The sequence below is a fragment of the Typopeltis vanoorti genome, chromosome 20, assembly GCF_054136105.1.
Source record: "Typopeltis vanoorti isolate ZY-2024b chromosome 20, IOZ_Tvanoo_1.0, whole genome shotgun sequence".
Taxonomy (NCBI): domain Eukaryota; kingdom Metazoa; phylum Arthropoda; class Arachnida; order Uropygi; family Thelyphonidae; genus Typopeltis; species Typopeltis vanoorti.
The window spans coordinates 3974878-3999747 of record NC_143568.1 but is presented as its reverse complement, the minus strand read 5'-3'; the positions used below and the strand labels follow the sequence as shown (position 1 = coordinate 3999747).

General features: G+C 37.2%; 1 protein-coding gene across 2 annotated transcripts in view; it reads left to right on the top strand.

Annotated features, from left to right (window-relative positions):
- Window positions 1–228: 228 nt before the first annotated feature.
- The window catches only part of LOC150095199 (uncharacterized), a 195157-nt gene continuing 170515 nt past the window's right edge, over window positions 229–24870 (top strand). The window contains exon 1 of one of the 2 annotated variants that reach the window (XM_090409849.1): window positions 229–367. The gene's annotated coding sequence lies outside the window, so the exon portion shown is untranslated. The remainder of the gene's footprint in view (window positions 368–24870) is intronic. The other variant, XM_090409843.1, reaches the window with a different exon arrangement.

The window sequence follows — 24870 nt, the reverse complement described above, 5'->3', positions numbered from 1 at the left end:
TCAGTTATAGGTCGTATGCGATGTGTAGTGTGTATTCGCAAAACGTCTACTCAACTCGGCCCCCCTCCAAGATTAAATCCTGAGTGCGCCACTGCTTCAGACTACTGAAGTATGCTAATTCGTAGATGATGTGTCTGTTTCAGCGTATTCACTGCTTGTCGTAGGTTATATATTGAACAAACATGCTAAGCAGGAATCGCCCTATTTTTGTGTCAGCGAAACACAAAAGCAGCCACATTAATTGGTAAACAGGAATGATAAATTGCGATGCCGAGCGAAGCACGGCAGGCCTATCACTTGTCCCAGTAGCAAAAATACCTGCAGGGAAAACTTGGGGTAATTTTCTGAACGTCATCTCCGTATCCTGGTAAATATGTTGCATATATTATGTTTATCTCTTGTTTGTTCCGTATTGATACGTGTACCTTTTTTTCCCCCCAAAATCATATGCAGTTAACTGGATAAAAAATGTTGATGTCACTCCTCTATTCGTTTCGATTGTATTAGAATAAAGTTTTATGATAATCTCGGTAGATGGCAGCACAACGCATTATTGTTTCTTGTATTTCGTTTAAAAATAGAACTATCGGGAAAAAAATTAACTGATTTATTTAAAGATATAAATTAAAGACAAACTGGTTGTATAAGAATAAGCTATAAGATTTAATTTCGCTCAATAGAGATTCGCCATTTTATCTTTGCATATCAGAGTCTTTTACAAAATATTGTATGTCATTTCATCAATTTTACTTAGATTTTTTTCCCCCTTACGAAATGTTTATTGTGTAAACTTAAGTTTCTTCGATAGCATTCTTATTTGTGTACTCAGACGTGAAATGCGTAATCTCCATGTGCGCCCCCTAGTGGAAAAAATCTTCATCCAGTTACTCAATATAGTTTTAAATCTGAGAATGATTGAGACTTACAAAGTGCAGAAATGGCGAGTATTACAGATTTTCTTTTTCGTTTAATCAAGGAATTCTTTTCTGGACAATTTAATGCATCTCTCTTGAGGAAGATAGTATGGAAAGGATAGTATGTAAACAAGAAATCTGTATCTGAAATACTTGGTCTAGATGACCAATATAAGCTTTTGTATATAAGCTTATATGAATATAAGCTTTTGTATGATAGAAAGGTAATACTCTATATCTATAATGAAGTATATTTTTTTCTTTGAGACTTTCTCTTTGTACACCTTGACAATCTCTTGCATGTTTAACAATTTCTTGTTATGAGCATGCACTCTCTCTCTCTCTCTCTTTTACCACGATTTTTTCTGCAATTTCTTGTCTTTTCCGCGATAGTCTAATATTCTCTTTTTGTATTCCGGGTAATTTATAACACCTGGAAGTCCTAGCTAGGAAGAAGTGTCTCGACACGACACGAAGCCTTTGTCAGAGTTGATAGCAAGAGACGAGAACTGCTATGAAAACAAATGACAAAGCTAAAAGTGACTGACAAAAAGAATGATTGAGATGACGCATCTCAAGTTTACTGTAACTATGCACTCTCGGAACTTGTCAGTGAAGGACTAGACGCCGCCAAAACGATTTTCGGCAAAGTCACCAAGTTTGTCGCTTCATTAACCAAAACTTTGGATTGTAAGAACAAAACAAACGACTTCAAGTTGGTTTTCGTTCTCTCTTTTCTGTTTTGGTGTACGTTTGACACGCGCACGCATATATGAACTAGCTGCTTCCGGGTTATGTTTATATATACATAAAAATACTTCGGAAGGGGTTGTATTTCCCTGTCTCTGGGAATTTAACATTTAGAAGTGAAATGTTAGAGTAAAAGCATAAAAAGGCTTTCTGTTTGGCGAATACACTTAAATATACCACAGGCAAATCGTTTTTCATTTTCAGTCTAAAGTGAAAAAAAAAAAAAAAAGATTTATTAGTTTTATTATACCATTTAACGATCTACTTAATTCGCAAATAACATATGTACACACCCCATCACTCATTTCGAAGGTTGTTGACACTGCGTATAGGCATTCCACCGAATCAAGTTCGCTGGTCACTCATTACATGTCACCGTGGACGTCCACTCTCTGCCGCTTTCCCGACTAATTACAGACCCAGTGGAGTGAGCTATGGAAATTTTAACAAAGGGCTCGCATCGTCGAGCAAAAATAAATAAATAAATAAAAGCCATATTTTACACAAAAACTTTTATTGATTGATTGGCTACCAGAAGGGTAAAAATAGCGCATGCGCATATTTTATTTTCAAACTTGGGTGCATTCGTTATAGAGGAGTTGAAACAATAATTCCAAATAATCTATACACTGCCGAATAGACTAGTTTTTGTTAGGTTACCGTATGAGTTTGTCGCTTAACATGTTTCAAAAAAAATTTTTTTTTAAAAAAAGAAAAAAGTAAACAAGAAGAACAAGGAGCTCGCAAATTTGAGAAAAATTTAACAAAGGGCTCGCGCAAGCCCCCGTGAGCCACTTATAGCTCAGCACTGTACAGACCTACATGCCCATGTATTTGAGAGCTGACTAGTACACTCTACTTCTTTTTCATTTGGCAAATCTTGTAGTACACGATTTGTAGCTTCAAGATCTTCCCTGCCTGAAACTTTTTATGATCTCTATCCATCTCAGCTGTACCACTGCAGAAATCCCAAATCCTCTTAACCTTGGAACACTTCCCACATATTGGAGGTGATGCACCTAAATCCCAGCTTGATATCCTGTCCACGAGAAGGCAATCGGATTAATTAATGACTGTCCTCCTCTCTCTGCTATTTCTCTTTCACAGATTCGTCCCAATCTCGTTCTTACAGACTTTTTTTTTTCTTCATCAACGTTCCATTCAGCAGTGAGCATCATTTCCCTTATAGCCTTAGAATCTAAGGCTATATAAACAGGAGCAGCTGCTGGTCGGCATCCATTTGTAGTCCAGCGAGCATACCGCACTCCTCATACTATTCTTTCATTCGACTGACTGCCTCTCCTTATTTGGGAAAAGCGACTGTAGTCCTCGCAAGGACTACCATCGCTGGATGTTAAAAACAAAAACCAAAAAAACAAAAAACAAAAAAACCCATCGCAGATTCTCTTCTTAACTACTTGCCAACACACTGCAGTCTGTGGGCAAGTAGTTCTAATATTTTTTACATATATATCCCTGACAGCTGACAAACAGCTGTTGATCTGTATTTAAATTTTTTAATTTCGTTTCTTGCACTTCAAAGTATTTTAAAAATAAAAATTGTTTTTTATTTAAAAAATTAGATATTTAGCATTCACTTGCCTCGCTGAATTAACCGGTAAGCATAGTTGCTACACAGACTGCATCCATGATAAATGCACCAAGAGCTGAATGCAGTTAAAGTTGTACGCATTTTAATGACCGGCTAGCACTTTAATGTCGGTTAAATGAATAAATGAATGTCTCATGACCTTAGCTGCTCTAATTCCAAACGATAACATTAGCTTATGAGAAACCTGAAGTCGCACGAAATAAAGTTGCACGTTTAGTTTCGGATTAAAAGAACTCAAGGATTATCTAACTTCATAGTCTATCCAGTACTAAACGTAGGATTGATTTATGCACGTGCATTTACCTTTCATAAGACGGAATAAAGATTTTAAAAAATCCTACAACAACTTTTATTCCCCAGAGAGACAAGATGAGCTCCTTTTGCCCTGAGTAGCTTTTTGAAGACAGTCAACAACCTTCTTACAGCTTTCACCAGTAAGCTCAAGCCTTCGATGAATCAAGACTTGGATTGAATTTAACATTATCGAATGTTAATAATGTCAATTCGAGGGTTGATTTTTTTCGAGATCTAATAATGCAAATAATAATCTAAGTAATAATTTAAATAAGCAATTTACTCGAATAATAATTTATTAATAATAATCTAGCTTCTTGTTCTTATCATGGATTTTAGGGCAAGTGGCCTCTTTCGATCTCCTTGCTTTCAATTCTTCTTTTATAACTCCTATCTATCCCACTGGCTTTAACAGGCCTTTTAAGGCCCACAACCTTCCAAGCATGCTGGGATTTCGTAACCGAAATACGAGGATAGAATGGCACACGAGGATAGAACGACACAGCCAAGAATACAAGGTATTCTTGGCTGTGTCGGGGTCGGTTTGCCTGCTTGCGGGATGAAAAACCCCAGATAAACTGGCGGAAAAAACCCTACTGTCCACGCCCAAGACCGGCTAACTTGGCTATGGCTGAGGAAGATCCTTCAGCTCCTCACGTCTCCGACGGGAATCGAACCTAGGATACTCCTTCCCCAGGCATATGGTTGCGAAGCGCAAAGCCACTAGGCTAACCGCGCGGACTTATAACTCATATGCAAGTGCGAATTATGTACAAGCATTAAGTATGAAATCTCAGCTGCCTGCTTAGTCTCATAGTTGTTTCTGCAATGCTGGATCTCCAGAAGAAAGACAGGTTAGATTCCAGTTGCCTGCTAAAAGAACTTCTTTTTCATTCGGCTCCAGAATTGGTCGATCTTTGGAGCATGAAAGGATTATTTTTCTCCAACTGGGTTGATGTTTCCAATGGATGGTTCGGTGAGATTATTCTTTGTGATGTTTCCACGATCATTCTCTACTACTAATATGAAAAATGTTTTAGGAAATATCGTTGCTAATTACGTACATAGAAAGAGATTCTTGAAGTTCCAATTAAGAAATGGCACCGGGACTTCAATAAAAAAAATAAATAAATAAAAAATCAAACAACTCATCTCTTCCTGGGGCACTCATATACAGTAGCGAACAAATTAATCCTCACGTTTTAAAGAAATAAGTACAAAAATTAATCTCCAACTTTACCTAATAATTCATATGTGCTCTTCTGTTCCTAATAAGTTCATTAATTCGCTCAGGCACGGACTCTACCAAGTAGAACACATTTCCTTATTTCGACATCTCCAAACCATACTTTTATAATGGAATGCATTGAGCTGTCTTTTTGTATCACAATTTAATTTTCCAAGTCTTTTTCACAAATTTTCTATCGGGTTAATATCATGAGAGTTACCTGCCCATTAAAGCAATTGAATGTTGTGATTTTTGAGGAACTCTCACTTTTTTGAAGTGTGGCGTGAAGAGCGATCCTGTTGGAAGATGAGTTGTTTGTCTTTCTGGATCTGTGGGACCACTCTTTTCTCGAATATGTTGATGTATTTTCATCACTTTTCATCACACCGTTAACAGGCACAAGTGATCCTCGATCGTCATGTGTAAAACAAACCCAGAAAATCTTTTTAGATGAATGTTTAGGAGTTTGTTGAAGGTGGAGGAGAAGTCTTCTCAGCTGGTAATTTGCTGGTAACATAGGCTACTCGCTCTCTCCTTGGACAAAGAAATGGCTCTCAACTGAGAATATGACCTTCCTCCACTTCTCAACAATTCAATTTTTGTACACTTTTGCCCACTGGACCCTCTTTTTCTGCATACCTTTCGTCAACAGTTGTTTCTTTTTTTGTTCTGGGGGCAGTCGTCCCTGCTTCCAACAATCTTCGAGGGAATGTCATGTGAGAAACATTAATCCCACTAGTTGCTAAGTCTCTATTTAAGTCTACAATCTCGGATTCATTTTGCTTTTCCTAACTAGTAAACTATCTTGAGTAGTTTGCATTTTCCCTCCACGCTTTCCTTTTTCCTAAACCTCTTTAAAATCGCAATACCAATACCAAAACCAACATCACAATCATTGCCAATTTGTGTTTGAGTCATGGACGTGTGCTGAGAAAGAGCACATCTTTTTGAACGCTCTCTTGGAAATGTGTCCATTTTAGTCACAAAATGATTAAAACACTACCATTAAAAACGCACAACACTATTAATAAACATCGTACAGATAGTTAAAATATGCAGCACTCAGCCAAAATAGTGAACTAAATTCGAAACCAAAACCAAATGATTGTGAACTGAAACAAAAAACCAAAAACTGGACAAAAATTCGCATTGTTCGGATTAATTTGTTCGTTACTCTAAATCAATCAACAAGCAAGTTTGGAATAAGACAAACATAGAAAAACAGTCATTAATGATAGAGATTTCAACACACACACACACACACACACACACACACACACACACACACACACACACACACACACACACACACACACACACACACACACACACACACACACACACACACACACACACACACACACACAAAGCGTTGATGTTTCCTTGGGAAATGCGATAAATCATGGGACAGATCCGACCTTCGGAAGCTATTTGGTCATCACTTATATGGTTAAGTTCACGTGCATAATAATATCAGCGAATTTATCATAAATAAGGAAGTCTTTCAGAAATCTTTTTTGTTTAGTGTGAATATGATCGTACCGAAAAGTGAAATCCTAAAATAAAGACACGTTCTTAGTGATTTGCAGTCCGAGTTTGCAGCGCATCACTGCAACCGTCTATCCTAATGATCCTTGCACTGCGCCTTGGAAAAGTCCTTACTTTAAGATGACCGCATTCATCACATCTGGTTATTATCGTCGTAATACTTGAGAAATCTCTACGATCCAATGGGGAGCATGATAAATGATTTCGCAACTTATTTTTCTTCTTTTATGGGTGATTTCTTATACAATATTCTCGACTTCAATCTGGGTTGGGATGTTAATAATGCCAAATCCCACGTGCATTGTTTTCTCTATCTGTCAGGTGCGTCTATTCTCTTCGCTTATTTGTTTATTCTTGTAGGATGAATACGAGTTCAGGGAGAAAAAATCCTCCGCCACCGTATGAGACTGACTAACCCCCCCTTCATTTATAAATCCTTTCTGGATATTCTTAGCATCCTAGAAAAGATCTAAATCCAGGTTTTGCCATCCGAAGGGATTTTTTTTCTTAGGTGCAAGATTGTTGTACATCTCTTGATGCTAAATTTTATCCTGGTGGCAGCATTACTTTTTTACAAAAACATTTTCCATCTATTTTAAGCTGCCATCTTTTCCATTGCTTCCACCTTAGTATCGCCATCTCTGGGTCTGGCTCCCACTGATAAGACCCCAATAAAGGTCGATACCAGTCTGGGCAGTGACCCTTCCCTAAACTAAACATTGGTTTCCGCTAAACCTTTTTGCAATTTAAAATATAGAATTTCCTTGATAGAATGACTTATACAATATCCGCATTGTATTCATCCATGTCGCAAATGGTTTAATAAAAAATAAACTTCTCCGTTTTCTTTTATGGCTTTTAAGTGAAGCTCGCAATTTCTGCAAACGAATTACTACTTTCTTCTATTATCAAATTGTAATCACAGTTTTGGAATTACGTAGAATCCCCTACACCATATCCTTAAATAGATTTTCCACAAGTGGTAAACATTTATTCAACTGTTACTTTGGCAACCGATCATTGGATCCCGTTTTGATAATAATGCTATGAAAGTTTAACGATTTATGACGCAGCACAACTGATAAGAAAGCAAATATTTTATCGCCGTTATTTTGCATACCTTGAAGCATTTTCAAGGTAAATCACAAAACGATCACAAAGTACGCCCTCCGCCTGTAGTTAAGGTGGCCGGTTTTGTTGTTTTTGACGAATGGTAACAGTCGTGGTCAGACCATAACATTAGAATTCTTGCCTTATACCGCCTGAGAACTTATACCGCCTGTACCACCAGTTGCCCCAGTACTGAAAGTACTTCAGGCGCAAACTTTGTTTGCTTACACTTGGATAAAGGATTAAACTAAATTTATTATGGTCTAACCAAGTGAAAACACTTCCATCAACTATCTCTAATCCAGAGAATTTTAATAATAGGGTGTGACACCCTTTGGCAACTCGATATCAACTAAATATGACTTCTCCATTACTTCCACCTTAGTATCACCACCTCTGGGTCTGGTTGGAGGTACTGGTCAGTGGGTTCGAAACCGGTTATAAGCTTGGGTGATGGATAGCAATGCTGTAGCCCATGAACTTAAGTGAGGCACAGCTGTTGCTGTTACCCCGCAAATTATGAGCGGTTCTGCTCGGTGGTGAGGTGGGCCCTACCACTGGGTAGAGCCAAACGCTAACAGTTCTTCTCAGTGACAGGGTGAGCCTGTTACTGAGGGAAACAACGCTGAGTTTTGATCCTTCGCTCATTGTTGGGTGATCCGGGGAATCTCACGAGTTTTTGGAGAGGTAACCCTGCACTTAAACAGGGAAACCGGTCTGGACAGTGGCCCTTCCCTTAATGCAAAGCATTATACATATCCGCAAGGACAAGTATAATGCCCTTTGCATTATGTGCTTTGCTAAAGTAAATATTTAGTTAATACATGTGCTTTGCATTATGGGAGATACTGAGACAAGGAGTGATGAGAACTTATACCAACTTTACCAGGAGTTGCCCAAGTCCTGAAAGTACTTCAGGCGAAAACTTTGTTTGCTTACACTTGGATGAAAGATAAAATCCAGTATATAATTAGTAGCACAGCCAAGTGCAAAAAAGTCCATAAACAGTGTGTTCTTATTTATTCAGCGTGTCCTTGTGATCACTTTGTGATTAACCTTGAAGATGCCTAAGTAACTGGAGGGGAAATATCGGTGATAACGCATTTGATTTCTAACCTGTTGTGTGAGATAAGTCACTAAAATGTATTATGTTTAACCAAGTGTAATTTATGCAAAGTAAGCTGTTTATGTGAAATATCACCGTGCAATGAGAGAGAGAGAGAGAGCAGATACGCATGCTCTTGGCATCTGTATCTGTTCTTACTCTTAAAACGCACGCTTCTCGGTGAACTATGATCCTTGGAAGATTTACCAGCGATAATTTTCAAGTCGTGACCGATCCTCTCTGCTAATAGTGTCTGCTTAGAGTATGCTAACATTAAATTTTTTTAATATTCTTAACATGGTTCATACAAACAGTGAAAAGAATTCCATTTCGTCAAATAGCCGGTAATTATATTTGACCTTGCAATGGAATTACATACTGCATAATCAGCATCCTGTCCGTTCGTATGGGAATAACAGAAATACGGCAATTTTGAAGTGGTTATTATTCATCTGCGTCCACCTCTGCCCCTTCCGATGTCCTCGCACTCAAAGCGAAAACCGAACATTTCTGCATGTCAAGTTGTTATTTGGAATTATGGTCGGAAGCAACTAACCAGTTAACCAGCTGAAAAACCCTTATGAAGGTTCCAGACAGGATTGTTCAAGTGAATGTGAATTAGCCGGTCTCAGACCGGACAATGAAATTCATCTCCCACCTAAGCCGGGATTCGGACCCGCAACCTGTTGGCTGGATAGTGGATACTTCAACCAGGACAACTGTATATAAGTTAACACTAGAAATTAAACGCGAAATTAATTAAGAATTTAAAAAAACTATATATATTTATTTTATTTTATTTATTTCTTTTTTGAAATTCTAAACGTGGACTTAATCCATTGGGTGCAGTGCAGTCAATGATATTACCGGAATGTACTCATCTGGATCTACAGTTCTGGATCACCCGTTTTTCTGAGAAAAGGACAAAATTCACTTTAGCCATGAATAAACATCTTCACAGTCTAATCGATTTTCTTTTATTTTTGCGATAAGCGAGCATCATCGCCATACTCGCGTTCTGTTTCATGCTCCTGATAGATGACCTGCTTGATATTTACATGCTGACATCCGAATATCCCTGAAAATGGCACCATTCGTGTCATACTCGTGATTCGAAATCAACTTGTGTGGGATTGCAGCTACTGGAACATGCTGATTCACTGTCTAGTAAAATACAATGCAAGAAGCTTTTATCTCTTATTCACTCTCTTCCTATCTAATATTTTTAACACGACATGTTCTAACAGGGGGAAAAAAAGCGTGAGTTTCTTGCCATGAAATTTAGATATTAGCCTAAGAACTTAAAGTCGTACAAAAATTCTAGAAAAAGTTTCCCTTGTTGTAGAGTACAATGGAAACAACACGATCTGTGCATAAATCTACATCAGTTAATACTCTAGCCCCGTGATTTTCAACCTTTTCCATAATACGGCACACCTAGACTAATTATTAAAATTCTGCGGCACAGGAAAAATATATTCTTTTAATTTTTTTGACGATCTGGCAAAAAATAGGCATACTTTTGATTATCAACTGAAATCACATCCAACGATCGATGTGATTTAAGTTGATTATTTTCGCTCTTTTTCTTGACGCTTTCTTAGTGGAAGAGAAAATCCTCTTGTGGGTTAGCCCACTGCAAACGAATCCCAGTGTTTGACCATCAGAACAGAACGACCACATTCGTTAAAAGTCAACCGAGAAAAGGGAAATATAGCAAGCGGACACAGCGCTTCTGTCCGAAAAATTCGGTTTCGAATCCCGGACTAGGACGGGAACTTTTATTGGGTGTTTTCAGATGAAGATGGATTAGTCCAACTCAAATGAAGGTTCACTCTGCTGGAAATGAAACTTGAGTTTTTCATAAACAGACAAATCAGCCAGAGAACACACACAGTTTGAGACAAAGTTTACGAACAGATTAAGCTTGATGGGATTTAAATAGAACATCGTCATGTTCGTAGCTTTACTTTAAGCCTTTAAACGAATCACAGAGTAAGAAAGAAGAAATTAATGCAGCGCTGTAAAAAATTAAAACGTATTATTAAGTTTGAATTAAAATATAAAACTTGTTTTGAAAACATAATTTAATTACCTTTAAATATATATTGAAATGTTTAAAACTTACAATACCTTCTCCTTCAATTCGAAGATCACTTGCATATGAAAATCACAAACTGATTAACATGAAAATTTTAAAATGAAGTCCATCCACCAGAGGGCGTTCAGTCCATGGTACATCAGTGCTCTGGTAAGGCAGGAGGGTGGAAGGAGAAACTCGTTCGATAATTATCCCCTTAACTTAAACTCGTTCAATATTGGATTTGAATTTCGCACATTATTATATTCTTTAGGAAATACAGAAGAGGGAAGACAAAGTAATGTCTCGAACGAAACACAAAACCCTTTTTTGCGTGTTTTTTTAGATGCTGAGGAGGCGATTTGGGACACGTTTATGTCAAGCGATATTTAAAATTGGAAGAGAAACATCATCTTGTAGAGGGCGCTCTCAAAAGCAAGACCGGAAGAAGTGGGCTGTTTTTATTTTTATTTTATTTTATTTTTGTTTGAAATAATAAGACAGAATGGAGTTTTACAGTGTTGAAATGAACAAGATTATCATGACCAGGGCTCGACAAATACGCTCGCCCTTGGCGAATAGAAGCAGAATGAACAAAACAAAATACTTGCTTTATTTAATAAAAAAATAAATAAATAACTTGAAGGGGATTCTAGTAACAAGAATTAATGTAACAAATTATATCATCGTCATCATAACACTAATTACGGGTATAGACCATATTGGTCTGTTTCGGTCTCATTATCCACCCAATATCATTTTTTGAGGTCTACCCTGACCTCTCTTTCCAATTGGCTTATATTTTAGTATTTGTTTAGGATGTCGGGTGTTGGCCATTCGGTTTACATGTATTTTTGTTTATAATTGTTTAGTTTTTCTTCTATTCACTTTGTTTTTAGTTCTTTTAAAATGTCTTCGTTCCTTTTTTTGATCTAATGTGTATTTTGCAGTTCTTCTCGTAAATCTCATTTCACTTGTTTTTATTCTTTGTTTATTGCCAAAATTTCACTGCCATGTAATAATGTGCTCACTGCTAAAGTCTTGTATATTTTCAAGCGTGTTTCCTTTTGCACTATTATATTTTATATAATATATAATTTTTATATAATTTTAAAAAATTATATTTTCAAAAAATTCAATGTTGTTTTTACTGTTCTTATTCTTATTGCTTATTTATTTATTTTTATTTTTATTTTTATTCTTTTTTTTTTTTTTGAATTTTTCTCACAGAAATATTTTACAAACAACAAAGGAGCATCGTTTTATGAAAGTTCTATTTATTTAGTGGGACATATCATTAAATAAAAAGAGGAGAGGGTTTGGGGAGGTATGATTTGATATAATAAATTTAGTTTAATCCTTTATCCAAGTGTGAGCAAACAAAGTTTGCGCCTGAAAGTATCTTCAGGACTGGGGTAAGGTGGTACCACCTTACCCCAACAAGAGGTATGATTTGTATAATTGGTCGAGCTGTGATCATGACCGATTTCTGTCAGAAATCATACACATGCAGTGTATAAATTATTATAACAAAATTTCCGTATTGTACTATAATAAATAATGGCGCGTGGGTGTACAGCGCCTCTATGGCTTACCTCTAAAATAGTTAGCTAAAAACACGTGGATCACAAGTAATCCAAGTGGCTGCTTCATTAATTGGACAGTTCGTCAGAAGAAGCAGAAGGGGGGGGGGTAGGTAATCGAAACAATTTTTTCAAATTCAGGGATTGTAACAAAGTGTTTTCTAAGGATGGTTCACCAGATGCATAATTTGTGGACGAATGTGTGTGTGTGTGTGTGTGTGTGTGTGTGTGTGTGTGTGTGTGTGTGTGTGTGTGTGTGTGTGTGTGTGTGTGTGTTTAATACACTAGAAGAAGTTTCTTCTAATAAAGACGAAACTAATCATGTTAATATTTAAAAGATTATTTTTATATCAGTATGACTATATACAATTCATTTAATTTTTAGCTTTAAATTCTATCATTTAAAGTTAAAAATTAACATCGAATTGGTTGGATTGGAAATCCTGTATTCTAATGCGGTAATGGTTGGTTAGTACTATCTATATTATTATTGGTTTTAATGATTGGCTCTTGTTTAATGGCTTAAGATATTTATATTGCAAGGGGGGGGGGGACGTCATGAGTTGATGACGTTTTACGAGGAAGCGGTTGTTAATAAATTAAAATGACACCACTGCCTCATTTAGAACATGCGCCTAATTTTAGAACAACGCGTCTCCTGACGCGACACTTAAATTCTAAATGATTTGCTTCGGGGGATTCTTTTTATACTTGATTGGAGATCGCGTCTTGTCGAACATCGTGACGTCATCATGAAGATTACAAAATAACATCCTCAAAAACGTACGGAGGTATTTTTCTGGATCATCCCAAGAGCAGTTCGTTCATTAATCGCGATGACCTCTGCATAAGTCACTTTTTGTATGCCTGAAGGGCTCGAGGGCCGCATCACCAAAATGAGCCGAGACCACTCGCGGTGATGCAGCCCCCCTGACGTGAATAGTGGTTGTGCTACTCACGCTCACCTCGAATTCCCTTCATGCTATTACAGGGCGATGTATTTGATATTCTGAAATAGAAACAAACATTGGAGTATATCACATCTGCAAGAAAATGATTTGTGATTTTGTATTTCACGCACTTTATTTCAATCGTAGTTAAAAGCTATACTAATAAAGGAAAGGTGTATTAGTATATCTCCTGATGATTAATAAGTTTTCTCTGAATTTAAAAGTTTTAATTGGAATTTTAATATACAACTTGTTTCTTTATTAAAATATTGATTCAAATTTTTAAATTAAGAGAAAACATACACTTCTAGCATCATGACAAGTATGTACAGACCAATCTAATCGAAATTCATTACTATTATTTTATCATTATTGATTACGTTTGTTAAATGTATTTTTTTAATTATCTTTAACTCCCTTAAGATATCTTAAGTTTTTTTTTAATTATCAATTGAATTAAAGAAATAAAAATAATAAATCCCAAATAAATTAATAATAATAAAAAAATTCTGCCATTACAGAAAATGGAAAATATACTGCGCATGTTATACACAAATTTGCATCTATATATATATATATATATGTATATGTATATGTATATACGTTAAAGATACCAAGAAATTTTATACTTGGTTTTAATCCTTTTCCCAAGTAAGCAAAACAAAGTTTTGCGCGTGAAATATTTCACGTCTGAGCCTTGTATATAGAGGCTGATGACTTCATATCGCTTGCCTTAGTATGTATCCCATAATGCAAAGCGCATCCCCTTTCGGAAGTGCATAACATAATGCAATGCATAATGGGAAGGGTCGCTACCCAGACCAATTGTGACCTTTATTGAGGTCTCTTCAGTGGGAGCCAGACCCGGGAGAGATACCAAGGTAATGCAGAGCTCAGACGTGAATATATTTCACGCGCATAACTTTGTTTTTCTTCCTTGGGAAAAGGATTAAAACCAAGTATAAAATTTCTTGGTATCTTTAACGTATAATAAACTCAAGGTAAAAAACTTTCCACACACACACACACACACACACACACACACACACACACACACACACACACACACATATATATATATATATATATATATATATATATATATATATATATATATATATATGGAAAGTTTTTCATGTTTAGAAATATCGAAATGTAACATATACCAACACAGATCAGAACATGGGCGTCTGCAGAGTAGGACAAATGGGGAACTTGCCCATCCCTGGGATCTATTTGCGAAAAAAAAAAAAAAAATTAAATAATTAACTAAAAATTCATTGATGTAATTATTTGTCTCCAAGCTTCCCCCCCCCCCGGGAAAATTTTCTGCGGAAGCCCATGGACCAGAATCACTTTACTAAATAATAATAATAATTAAAATAAATAATGAAATTTTCAGTGTAATTCAACTTAAAATTTCATTTTTACTAGCTACAAGTTGGTTTTGATAAGGAATATTAAAAGCAATTGAAATTTTTTTTAAATATTCTTAATTTTTGTTTTTATACCAGCACTTCGACCTACTTTTCCTGTCCAATAACTTTTCAATATGGCTTAACAATCTCACATTTTCAATTCTCTTCATACATTTTTGAATTTCCGTAAATGTAGTTGCGAGATGAGTGATCTGAGAGAAGAAAAAAAAAGAAAAGAAATACTCGATCAGAGCTTCCAAAACAGGGGTGAGAGATGCATCCGCCCCAGGTGCAACACAGTCAACATTAGCGAGCGAGACCAGGGTGCAAAATAACTGTCTCCTTTCACGGGCGTTAAATTGGCTATGGCAGGCTCGTGTGTATGACAACGCTAGAGCAGCGCACTGCAGTACTGCCATGCGAAAAATGCCGCAGTCGTGGGCGAACTTCAATGAAATTGTGTTGACAGTAATATTTAGCTTTCTAGCACTGAACAATATCACCAAATTATAGATCTTTCATAGCCAAAAAACGGTTTAAAATCTATGCGCATTAGATTGAATCAGATATCAAACTGCGCATTAGAGTTTTTTATTTTATACGTTTCAAAATTTCATCGTCTGCTAAATGCATACCTTACCTGTAAAGCAAATGTCGTTCCTTTCCCCCTTTGATTTTAATTTTCTTTTAAACGAATGGATCTAAGCGAACAATGTTGCTCAGACTTCCTGAATTTTAGCTAATTCACTTACTTTTGTGTTTTGTAAAAATGTTCAAGCGCAATATTCTTCGATAAAAAGTAAACTGAAAATCTCTGTTTGCCTAATCGCAACCTGTAGATTGCGTTTGTATCATTAAGATGATATTAATGTTCTGGGAAAAGGCGCAGGTGTAGAATTCTGTTCTTATTAACGTATGGTAATATGGATGTAATGATGGATATCATCAGAAAATGTCAATGAATAACTTCCAAAAACTACTAAAGGAATAACTTTCAAAAACTATTATATACGAAGTAATGAATTTAAAATGATGTTGGAGTTTCACCAGAGTGACACCGCGCTACAGTAGCGTTGCAGTCATTCTGTCAGATGTGTTTAAATCCAACGTATTAGGTACAAAAAAAAAGATGTTAAATTCGCTACACAAAAAAATCAGTAAGCGGTTGCGTAAGAAATTAATTTAAAGTCAATGTTATGTGTGCAATGCTTGATGTTCTTTTCTTATAAGTATAAATAAGAAAGATAAATAAGAATTTGGAAGTCGAGCATGATAAAAAAAAAAAAAGGAAAAAAAACTTGGAAATAATTATTACGAAACCCAGTAATCAGTAATCATTATCCTTCAGTAATCAGCTCAATGTGAATCGATGTTAGCGTCTCCCATGTTTGATGATAATCCCAACTCTAATAACGAACTATCTAGTTCAGTGTTTTCCAACTTTTCTGGCCACGAGAACCACCGTCACATTAAGATCGGTTACTGCCGGCTACCTCAAACCAGATCCGCCATAGTCAGCGAATTGCAAAGTCGTCGTCTTTCTCCAGGTGTGGTCTCAAGCAGGAATATTCTGAGGAAAGAAAGCCAATGCGAGCTTCATTTAAAGTTTAATTTATTTAAGAATGTTTGATAGATATTAATGCATAATTTAGACTTAAAAAAAAAAAAAAACTTCTTTAAGTCTTTTTTATTTCTCAAAAGTCACCGTCTTCGTCAAAGATTAGTAGGATCTCTAACTGGCACGAACAGATGAAAAAACGATACAAGTATACACCAGACATCTAACGCCACCTGGTGTTCCTAATCCCAGCTACCATATTACTGGGTTAATATAGCACGTGTGTTAAGGTTGATTCTTCTAAGTTGTTGAGTTAAAAATCAGAGCTTCGTCCTCGGGAAGAAACAGAGAGAGAAAGAGAGAAATACTTCCTGTGTACGTCAAAGATCTAATAACTAAGAACAAGCTGAAACAATACCTGGAAAGTTCCTATATTCAGTAAGTAGAAAATAGTCTTTATTTAGCCTATCTAGCATTATGAACGTCGCCATGACAGGTAAGCTATTTCATAACGAATCTTTTTATTGTTATTATTATTATGTGACACCCCCAGGGAGTCCAAAGACTCATCGAGGGAGAGTGTGCCCACACTATCGAACGATTGATCCCCCTTCGAAGTACTAACCGCGCTCAAACTTGATTAAGTTTTTGCGTGCGATTAATAGCAGAGGCTCTACCAATTGACCAACAGTAACAGTCTACTGAAACGACACATCGATGAATTTTAGATACACTTAAATCAACTCAATGTAATCTTGAATACATTTGTGATAAACGTTTGTGTGTGTGTGTGTGTGTGTGTGTGTGTGTGTGTGTGTGTGTGTGTGTGTGTGTGTGTGTGTGTGTGTGTGTGTGTGTGATAAGCAATTGCAATTTCGATATCCCTCCTTAAAACAACCATCTATAAAGACTTTGGAGACAAACGTTAACAGCAGTTACAGCGAACAGAGTTTATCAGTCTCTCTCTCTATCCAAAATTCTCACAGGGTGGGAAACATTGCTTAGTTGGATCAGCTTAGTAAGACCGTGGTGGTGGGGGTTTAATGTTGCTTTCTGTAATGATAATAATAGAATAAAGATTGCACATGCAGAGTATATCCTGATTCCCAATTAAGATCTCGCTAGATACTTCTTCCCTTTCCAGTAGAAACTATGGATTTTAACTCTGCAATTTAAATAAATCTACCGTAAAAATCACTGTAAGACTAATAGGAGCATTAAGATTCGGAGCATTAGACGCTAGCGGGAAATAGTTCTGCATTTCTGTCGTTTTCGTCTACTTATGCGTGCTGGGAGTTCATTCGCCTGCTGCAGTGGAGAAGGGTGAAACTGATTTTGAAAAGTGGGGAATAAAAGAGTAGCGGCTTTTGACGAGCGAACAAAGTGTTCAAGGATGTTTTTTTTTCGTCTTTCGAACATATATACTGTAGCGGGGATATTTGCTGCTTATGAATACCATTAGATACAGCAAATGCTAAGTTTTAATCATCACTGACAGACGACAGGAATCATTTGATACGTTTGGTAGTGAAAAACTGAGGAATTATTGACAACATCAACTTGTGTCAGTTTAGTAAGATAGTGAATAAAATTATTGTCACGTCTGCGAGTACATGCCACTTACAGTGGGTTTAAGTTATTAAGAAATATGAGAAAATAAGGAGTCCTACTGACAATGTCATATTCAAGGAGGTTACAGCATTATTCTTATAATATACGGCATTCTCTAGGAATCCTTAAAAGATAAAACAAAACAAAAAATAAATAAATAACACATATTAAGTGATAGTCTATTTCTGCGTTGTAAAATATGACCCTCATCTTCAGCTGATGCAATAACATCGATCAAGTCGCCTGCATCACCCTACGTCAGCTGAAGATGCGGGTTATATTTTACAATGGGCTCACTCGAGCTCGCTCGTCCGGAAGTCGTAAGTTCGTGTTGGTACCTTATCACAAATCAAAGAGATGGTGGCTTAAGAAACAAAATTGTTTCTTATTTCTTGAAAGTTCCAATACGGACCTTTTCCCAGAGGCATTTAGGCCTGCATTAAGCAGGATGGTGGCTTTACGGCGGGAGTTAAAATTCATCATCTTCTTCTTCTTCCTCTGGTGCCTTTTCTCATTTATTTGGGGTCGGGCTTTTACATGATGCGACTTTTACGAGCGCGCGATCTCAACCGACTTGTCTCAAAGCCTGACTTTGGGAGGTATTTTATGTCTGTAGAAGTGTGTGTTCATGGGACGGGTTTGTCTGTTCTGAGTTTCCGAGGGAAAAACCCTACCTCCGTATGAGACCGACTAACTCACCTTTAGTCGAAAGAGACTAGAAAAAGGTTCCGCATCTTATGGAGTTAAAATTCAGCTCTAACCTGAAAACATTGAACAACATGCCTGGTGTGTGTGTGTGGGGGGGGGGGGGGGAGATTCGAACTCAATTATATCCTAAGAAGAAATTTTTGGAGAAAGATTATACCAAGAACTTAAAAAAAAATTTTGTGAAATGTTCACAGTGCATTTTTCATATATATATATATATATATATATATATATATATATATATATATATATATATATATATATATATATATATATATATATATATATATATATATAATAATGTTATGAAGATAAGTTCAAAATCTTCATTGAGTTTAATCCAGGCACAGGGGCGAATTCTCCATGCTTGCTGCGCAAGCTCATTAATTGAGAAAGAAGTAATATTTATTTGTTAATAAATGCATGCATTTATAAGCATTCCATTTAGGCTTTAATTTTTGTAGACAGAAGACGTCTTAAGCTTGCGCGGCAATAATTGAGCTTTGCGTTGTGTATCGAAGGCCGATGCTTGCTCGTCTAGTCAAAACTACCTTGGCTTGCTCGGTTGTAGGAGCTTCCAGGTCCTCGCAGCAGCACTCTGATTTCATGTGCGCATAGCCGTTTCCGCTCCCTTCACGTCGTCTTAAACGCAGGCCATACGCAGTCAAACGTAGCTCTAGCCAGTGAGCTTCAGCCAGCCTTTACAAGTGTGCGTGTTGCTTGTGGAAATTAAGTTACAACCAACTTTTTATGACGATGTTATTGACCAGTTCATAAAGAAGAACCGAAGGGTAGAATTTGTATTCAAGTAGCTAAATTGAAAAAGATAGAATATCATTTGTAAAATAAATGTTGTATTTGTATGATTAAATGTACATAAATTTATAAATATATAGTTTTAAATGGCCAGCAATTCATTATTCCGCTAATGAGACTTCAATCACACTCCCTGAATGGGAGTGTGATTGAGTGTGATTGACAAGAACAAGCGTGAATTTCAAGACCCGCATTCGCCGCTGTCCACGCAACTCACTCAGAGGTAGCAATTGAGTTTACTTATTATTACTACTACTACTATTACTCTACTGCGAGCCAATTTAAGAGCTCACTGTGCATTGCCTATGATCTGTGATGATTTCTTAAACTTACCTTTCCATCTTACCTTACCACTCGTCCAATTAATTTCTACATGTAAGTAAGACCTAATTTGACCTTATCCATCCCTGTTCAATGTTATATTAATAATAATAATAATAAAAAACTAACCATCATTTATGGCTTCTTAATGTTTTCGTCTAGCTGGCTGTCGCATCACCCACACCTGAAAACAGCTTAGAAGTAACAGGATAGAAGACAAAGATACGGGTTTCCGTTCAAGGAATTCAAATATCTTACGACTAAAATTCCGCTAGAGGATGCTACAAACTTCCGCTTCCGGTACCAAGCAAAAACTTATATTTTGCTTTATTATGTTGGTTGTGCTTTGAACATTTCACGTAGAAATGCATTAAGTCGCTATAACCATATTATAAATGGCTCTGCCGATGTGTCGCCTATCGTCTTGCCTTTCGGAGATCCCTGACGGAAGCTGGCGCTTCAAACTAGGTAATTTATCTTCATTTGCTTAAAACAGTGTCTCTTGTTTGGCAATAGCGACACCAAGCTCTCCATTAGCTTTGGACTTGCTACTGTCGACGAATAGTTTAAATTAACTCATGAAGTTTACTGTGAATTCATTCTACCCTGACTGCAGGATCCCCTAACGAGCGGTGGCCTATATTTGTCGAAACGATCAATTGAAACCATTAGCTAGCTTCCAAAAACAAATCCAGTTCTCTTGCCGATTTATCCGATCGATCTTTAATTCACCACGAATGATATTTATATTTGTCAAACAATGTCGCAGCATAGCGCCGACTTATAGATTTTGATTTAACGACCTTCGAGCTTGCTCAAGGTCATTTGATGTTTTTTTTTTTTTTTTTAAACCTTTCCATATTTTGTTAGACAGTTGCTCGTTACTAGGTAACAAATGAGGCTACTGACCTCCTAGATCTGGCGACGTCACATCTCCACGATTAAATTTACAGTGTATTTATTTTGTAGATACTGTTTATTACAATATTTCTTACTAGTGTTTCTCCACCCACCCCCTCCCTTCTTCTTGCTGCCCTTGTTTATCACTCGTTTGTGTTTCCATAAATTTTCAAGTTCGAAGAAGATGCGTGACATTCCATCTCGTGGCTTGGTTTTTTTCTGCAAACTTTCACGCTTAAAGGTTAAAGCTGGCCAATCCCATGACGAGTATAACGAATGGTCACCTTCAATAATTTCTAAATTATTTCCAATAAAGACTTACAAGATTGAGAAAGAAAGAAAAAACATGCGTAAGGTTTCCTTCTCCATAACCACCCTACCTCACTTCACTTTGTGCAAACGTTGTGCGATTTCACCATTTGACTGGGGCGGATCGTCTCTGTCCCGTTTATAACCGGATCTGCCATTTTCTGACTCCCACATCTTTGGCTCTTAGATGAAGGTACTGAGATGACGCCATTTTGCAGGTCACGATGAGCTATTCGGGAAGAGCTCTGGCGTAGGAGGAAATCGTTTTACAGGGATGCACGCAGCAGCTCTCTCAGCAATGACAAATACGCTGATGGAGCCTTTATTGAAAAAAAAAATATATATATATATATATATTTTTATTTATTTTTTTTTTTTTATTTAACTTGTTAAAATAAACATTACACGATTGGTAACAAGGACTATTTACATATTATATATTATAAGTATATAAGTATATATATTTCAGAGAAAGAAACATTTTCCTTTCGGGTGTACAATAGAGAATGCAATAAATGAATTAAAAATTTACAGTTCAGTTTCAGTCTGAGTTATCTTTCAGATGAAGCACATTGTCGTCGTCAATCCAGAAGAGGGTACCAGTCGGATTCCACGCCTCTATGAATTTCGCGACAGTTCTTGTTTCTTTGAAGGGCTCAAGTTCCAATATCAGCCTGCTTTTTAGTTTCCGACGGAGGAAATACATGAGGGTTTGTGCAGCTTCAGTGATGGATGGGTGCTGGTTACTTCTTGTCTGTTTTAGGTAAAAGCTGTAGATGACGGCCTTAGCGCAGATGAAGATGAAATTGCATGTTCTGTGTCTGTTTTCTTCTGTGTGGACTAAATTCCAGTAGTCTTCTTGGCTGTGTGCGTAGTTACAGGTGCTAGAGGCAGTATTCAGGGCATAGGTGATTATCATTTTGTTTGCGGGACAGGTCAGATATGTGTGTTCCAAGGTACCTGAAACCTCACAGAATAGACACAGATCCATTTCTCTTAGCTGAAATTTGTAGAGCTTAGAAGGAGTTGGCAAGATGTTGTGCCATAGTCTCCACTGTATATCGGAATCTGGTTTGGCACATTTTGATTTATATGGCTGATCCCACTGAAAACTGAGTGGCATATGCAGCCTTGTAGATGAGAGTGTTAAGGCTGAGTATAAGAAGGGCGAGGATGGGGACACTGACATGAGGAAGTGGTATATTTTCTTGTAGTTGGAGGGAAGAATTGGAAGTGAGGCTTCATATTGTACAAGATGAAATATCTGCCCCGAGCAGTTTCTAGAAGGAATACGGATTTCCTGAGGTGTAGCGATATCTGGATAGGCTTTTATAATGGAGGCTTGCAGCTGTTGATATTGCTTTTCAGTTTTTGGGTTCTTCATTGGTAGGCTTGTGAATGCTTTCCACTTTAGGATGTGGGTTAGGAGGTCCCCTATGACTCTTATTCCTGCCCAGTTCCATGTAGGGTAAAGAAAAGGCTGGCCCGTTGTGAGACTTGTGATGTTTCTGTTCGCAAATAGTGGTTCTGTAACTACAGCTGATTCTGTTGATCCTGTGAGTGTGTGATGAAGTCCTGTGTTTTTCCATTGCTGTAGAGCGTCTTTGTAAAAAAGAGGTAGCTTAGGAGGAAATGGTGCAGGACTGGCCATTCGGAGGATTGTGGAAAGTGTAAGTCCTCTGGTGGATGCTTTCGTGATGTAATCGAAGGTGGTTACATAAGTGTGATTGCATTGAAGTGTCTTTAGGAGGAAGATTATCCTGAAAGATCTAATCTTGTTTTCAAGGCAAATCAGGCCTTGACCTCCCTTGCTGAGTGGCTTGCAGAGTTGAGGGTATGTTGTCCAGTGAGTTTTGTTCCAGAGGAAACGTTTGATTTCCTTTTGAATGTGGTGGAGAAAGTAAGATAGATAGATAGATAGATATACTGTAGCCAATTTATTTGTTGTTGTTGTTGTCGTTTGTCACTTATGTTTTTGAACAATCCCATCTATGAAGCGATGGACCTTTATCAGGCTTTTCAGTTAAAGGTGAGTTAGCCGGTCATATACGGAGATGAGGGGGGAAGGGTTCTTCTGGAAGCTTGCGTTTTTCGTCCCTCAAAACAGGCAAACTGGCCCCGTGAATATTCACAAACTATTGGACAAGGAAGGCAACAGGAATCCACCTTTTTCTGCAATAATTTCCTAGTGTAGTAGCATTGCTATCCCACCAACCATTGGGTTCAGGGGAAACACACAAAAGCCAAGAACAGTTCATAAAATCGCAAGCACTTAGATTATTATTATTATTATTATTATTATTATTATTATTATTATTATTATTATTATTATTATTATTATTATTATTATGTCACACCTCCAGGGAGTCCAAAGACTCATCGAGGGAGGGCACTATTTCACAACTCTCCGTCTCGGTTACTACTTTCATCATCTACACCAATGCCATCTACCGCCGACCACCACCACCACTACTAGTATTTTTACAGACAATCACGAACATCCATGCCCACGTCGGGATTCGAACCCGGTGCCTTTTTTTGGCTGGAGAGCGGATACACTAACCACTCGGCCAACCAATATACAAAAAATATACAAAAAAAAAAATTTTAATTATTAGGGTTTGTTTTTTTTTGTATATTTTTTCCGTTTCAGTGCATAGAAGGGTTGCTGATTTTCCTTACTATAATCACTTCTATCACATAACATATGGTCCTGTATCTTGTGGCGAGCATACAGCGCCATCATTACTGTCAATTATTTTGCATTATCCACGAGGAGGAAGTCTGCTTTATACCCTTTGGCATTAATGAATTTCGCAACAAAATATTATGCCCCAGCGTGGTTTAACAAGACCCACCCATCGTTCGTTGTGTGCTCAACCAATCCATGAAATCTATCTCTAGAGCAGTGTTTCTCAACGCGGGGCGTATGCCCCATAGGGGTGCAATTCGAATCTTTTAGGGAGCAATTAGAAAATGATGTTGCATTCGTCACCATTGTCGCGAGGGGGGACATCAAAATCTTGAGGCGTTGAGGCGGAGCATGATCCTAAAAACGCTGGGAAATGCTGCTGTAGAGCATTAAGATCAAAGCCGGCTCATGGGCTTCCACCTCCTGGTAATACTGATCTTCCTTGCTTACAGACGAAAAGGCTTTAGGCAACCTGTGGAGTAAAATTTTCGACCCCTTTACTGAAATTCAATGAAATGAATCCCAGATTATAAAGCCAAGAAAAAGGCATGCGAAATAATCACTGAACTAGGTAACAATATTTCACAATCTTGAACATTCCTTTCACAAACACATTGATTAAAACGCATCGTAAAACTATCCTCTCCGCAGTCAAACTCGTTAAAATTGCATCGTATGATTCAACGCTTTTAACTAAAGCTGAACTTCCATAGCTCAGTTGGTAATGGCGATATTCTTCGGTCAAAAAGACTCGGGTTCAAACCTGTGCACTGAAAGTTAGTTAGCTGGTTTCACACAGACCTGGCAGGATTTTTTTGCCTCCCAAAAATCAGATTTCTCATTCCGTAAAACAAGCCAGAATGAAGACCAAATGAACAGAACGTAGCATTGATTGCTTTGGCCGCAGTCCAAAAACAACAGCAATTAACAGAAGCCAGTAAAGAGTGGGCTTCTGTCAATCATCAGTCATGATACGAACACACTTGCTCCGATCTATCATCAAATGAAAACAAAAGATGGTTCGTTATTATTTGCTTCCATTTCGTCTTAAAGCGTGTTTCAATTGAGAGGTGATAACTCAAGTATTCTTCCATTGGTGTCCTACGTAGACATTCCCGAATATCCTCTTTTTCACGTACTTCTTTTTAATCTTGGGCTTTGTAAACCTTCGAACTGTGGATGGACTATGGATTCATTATATATATATATTTGTATTTTTAATCCTTTTTACATAGTTCGAACCCTGATCCACAGATCACACACGAAATTTTTTTTCAAGCCACTTCATGCCCCCACAAAGCGATATATTCTTTGTTTTCATTTTGTTATGTTTCTTCTTTCTTTGGTTTGGTTTTGTTTGTTG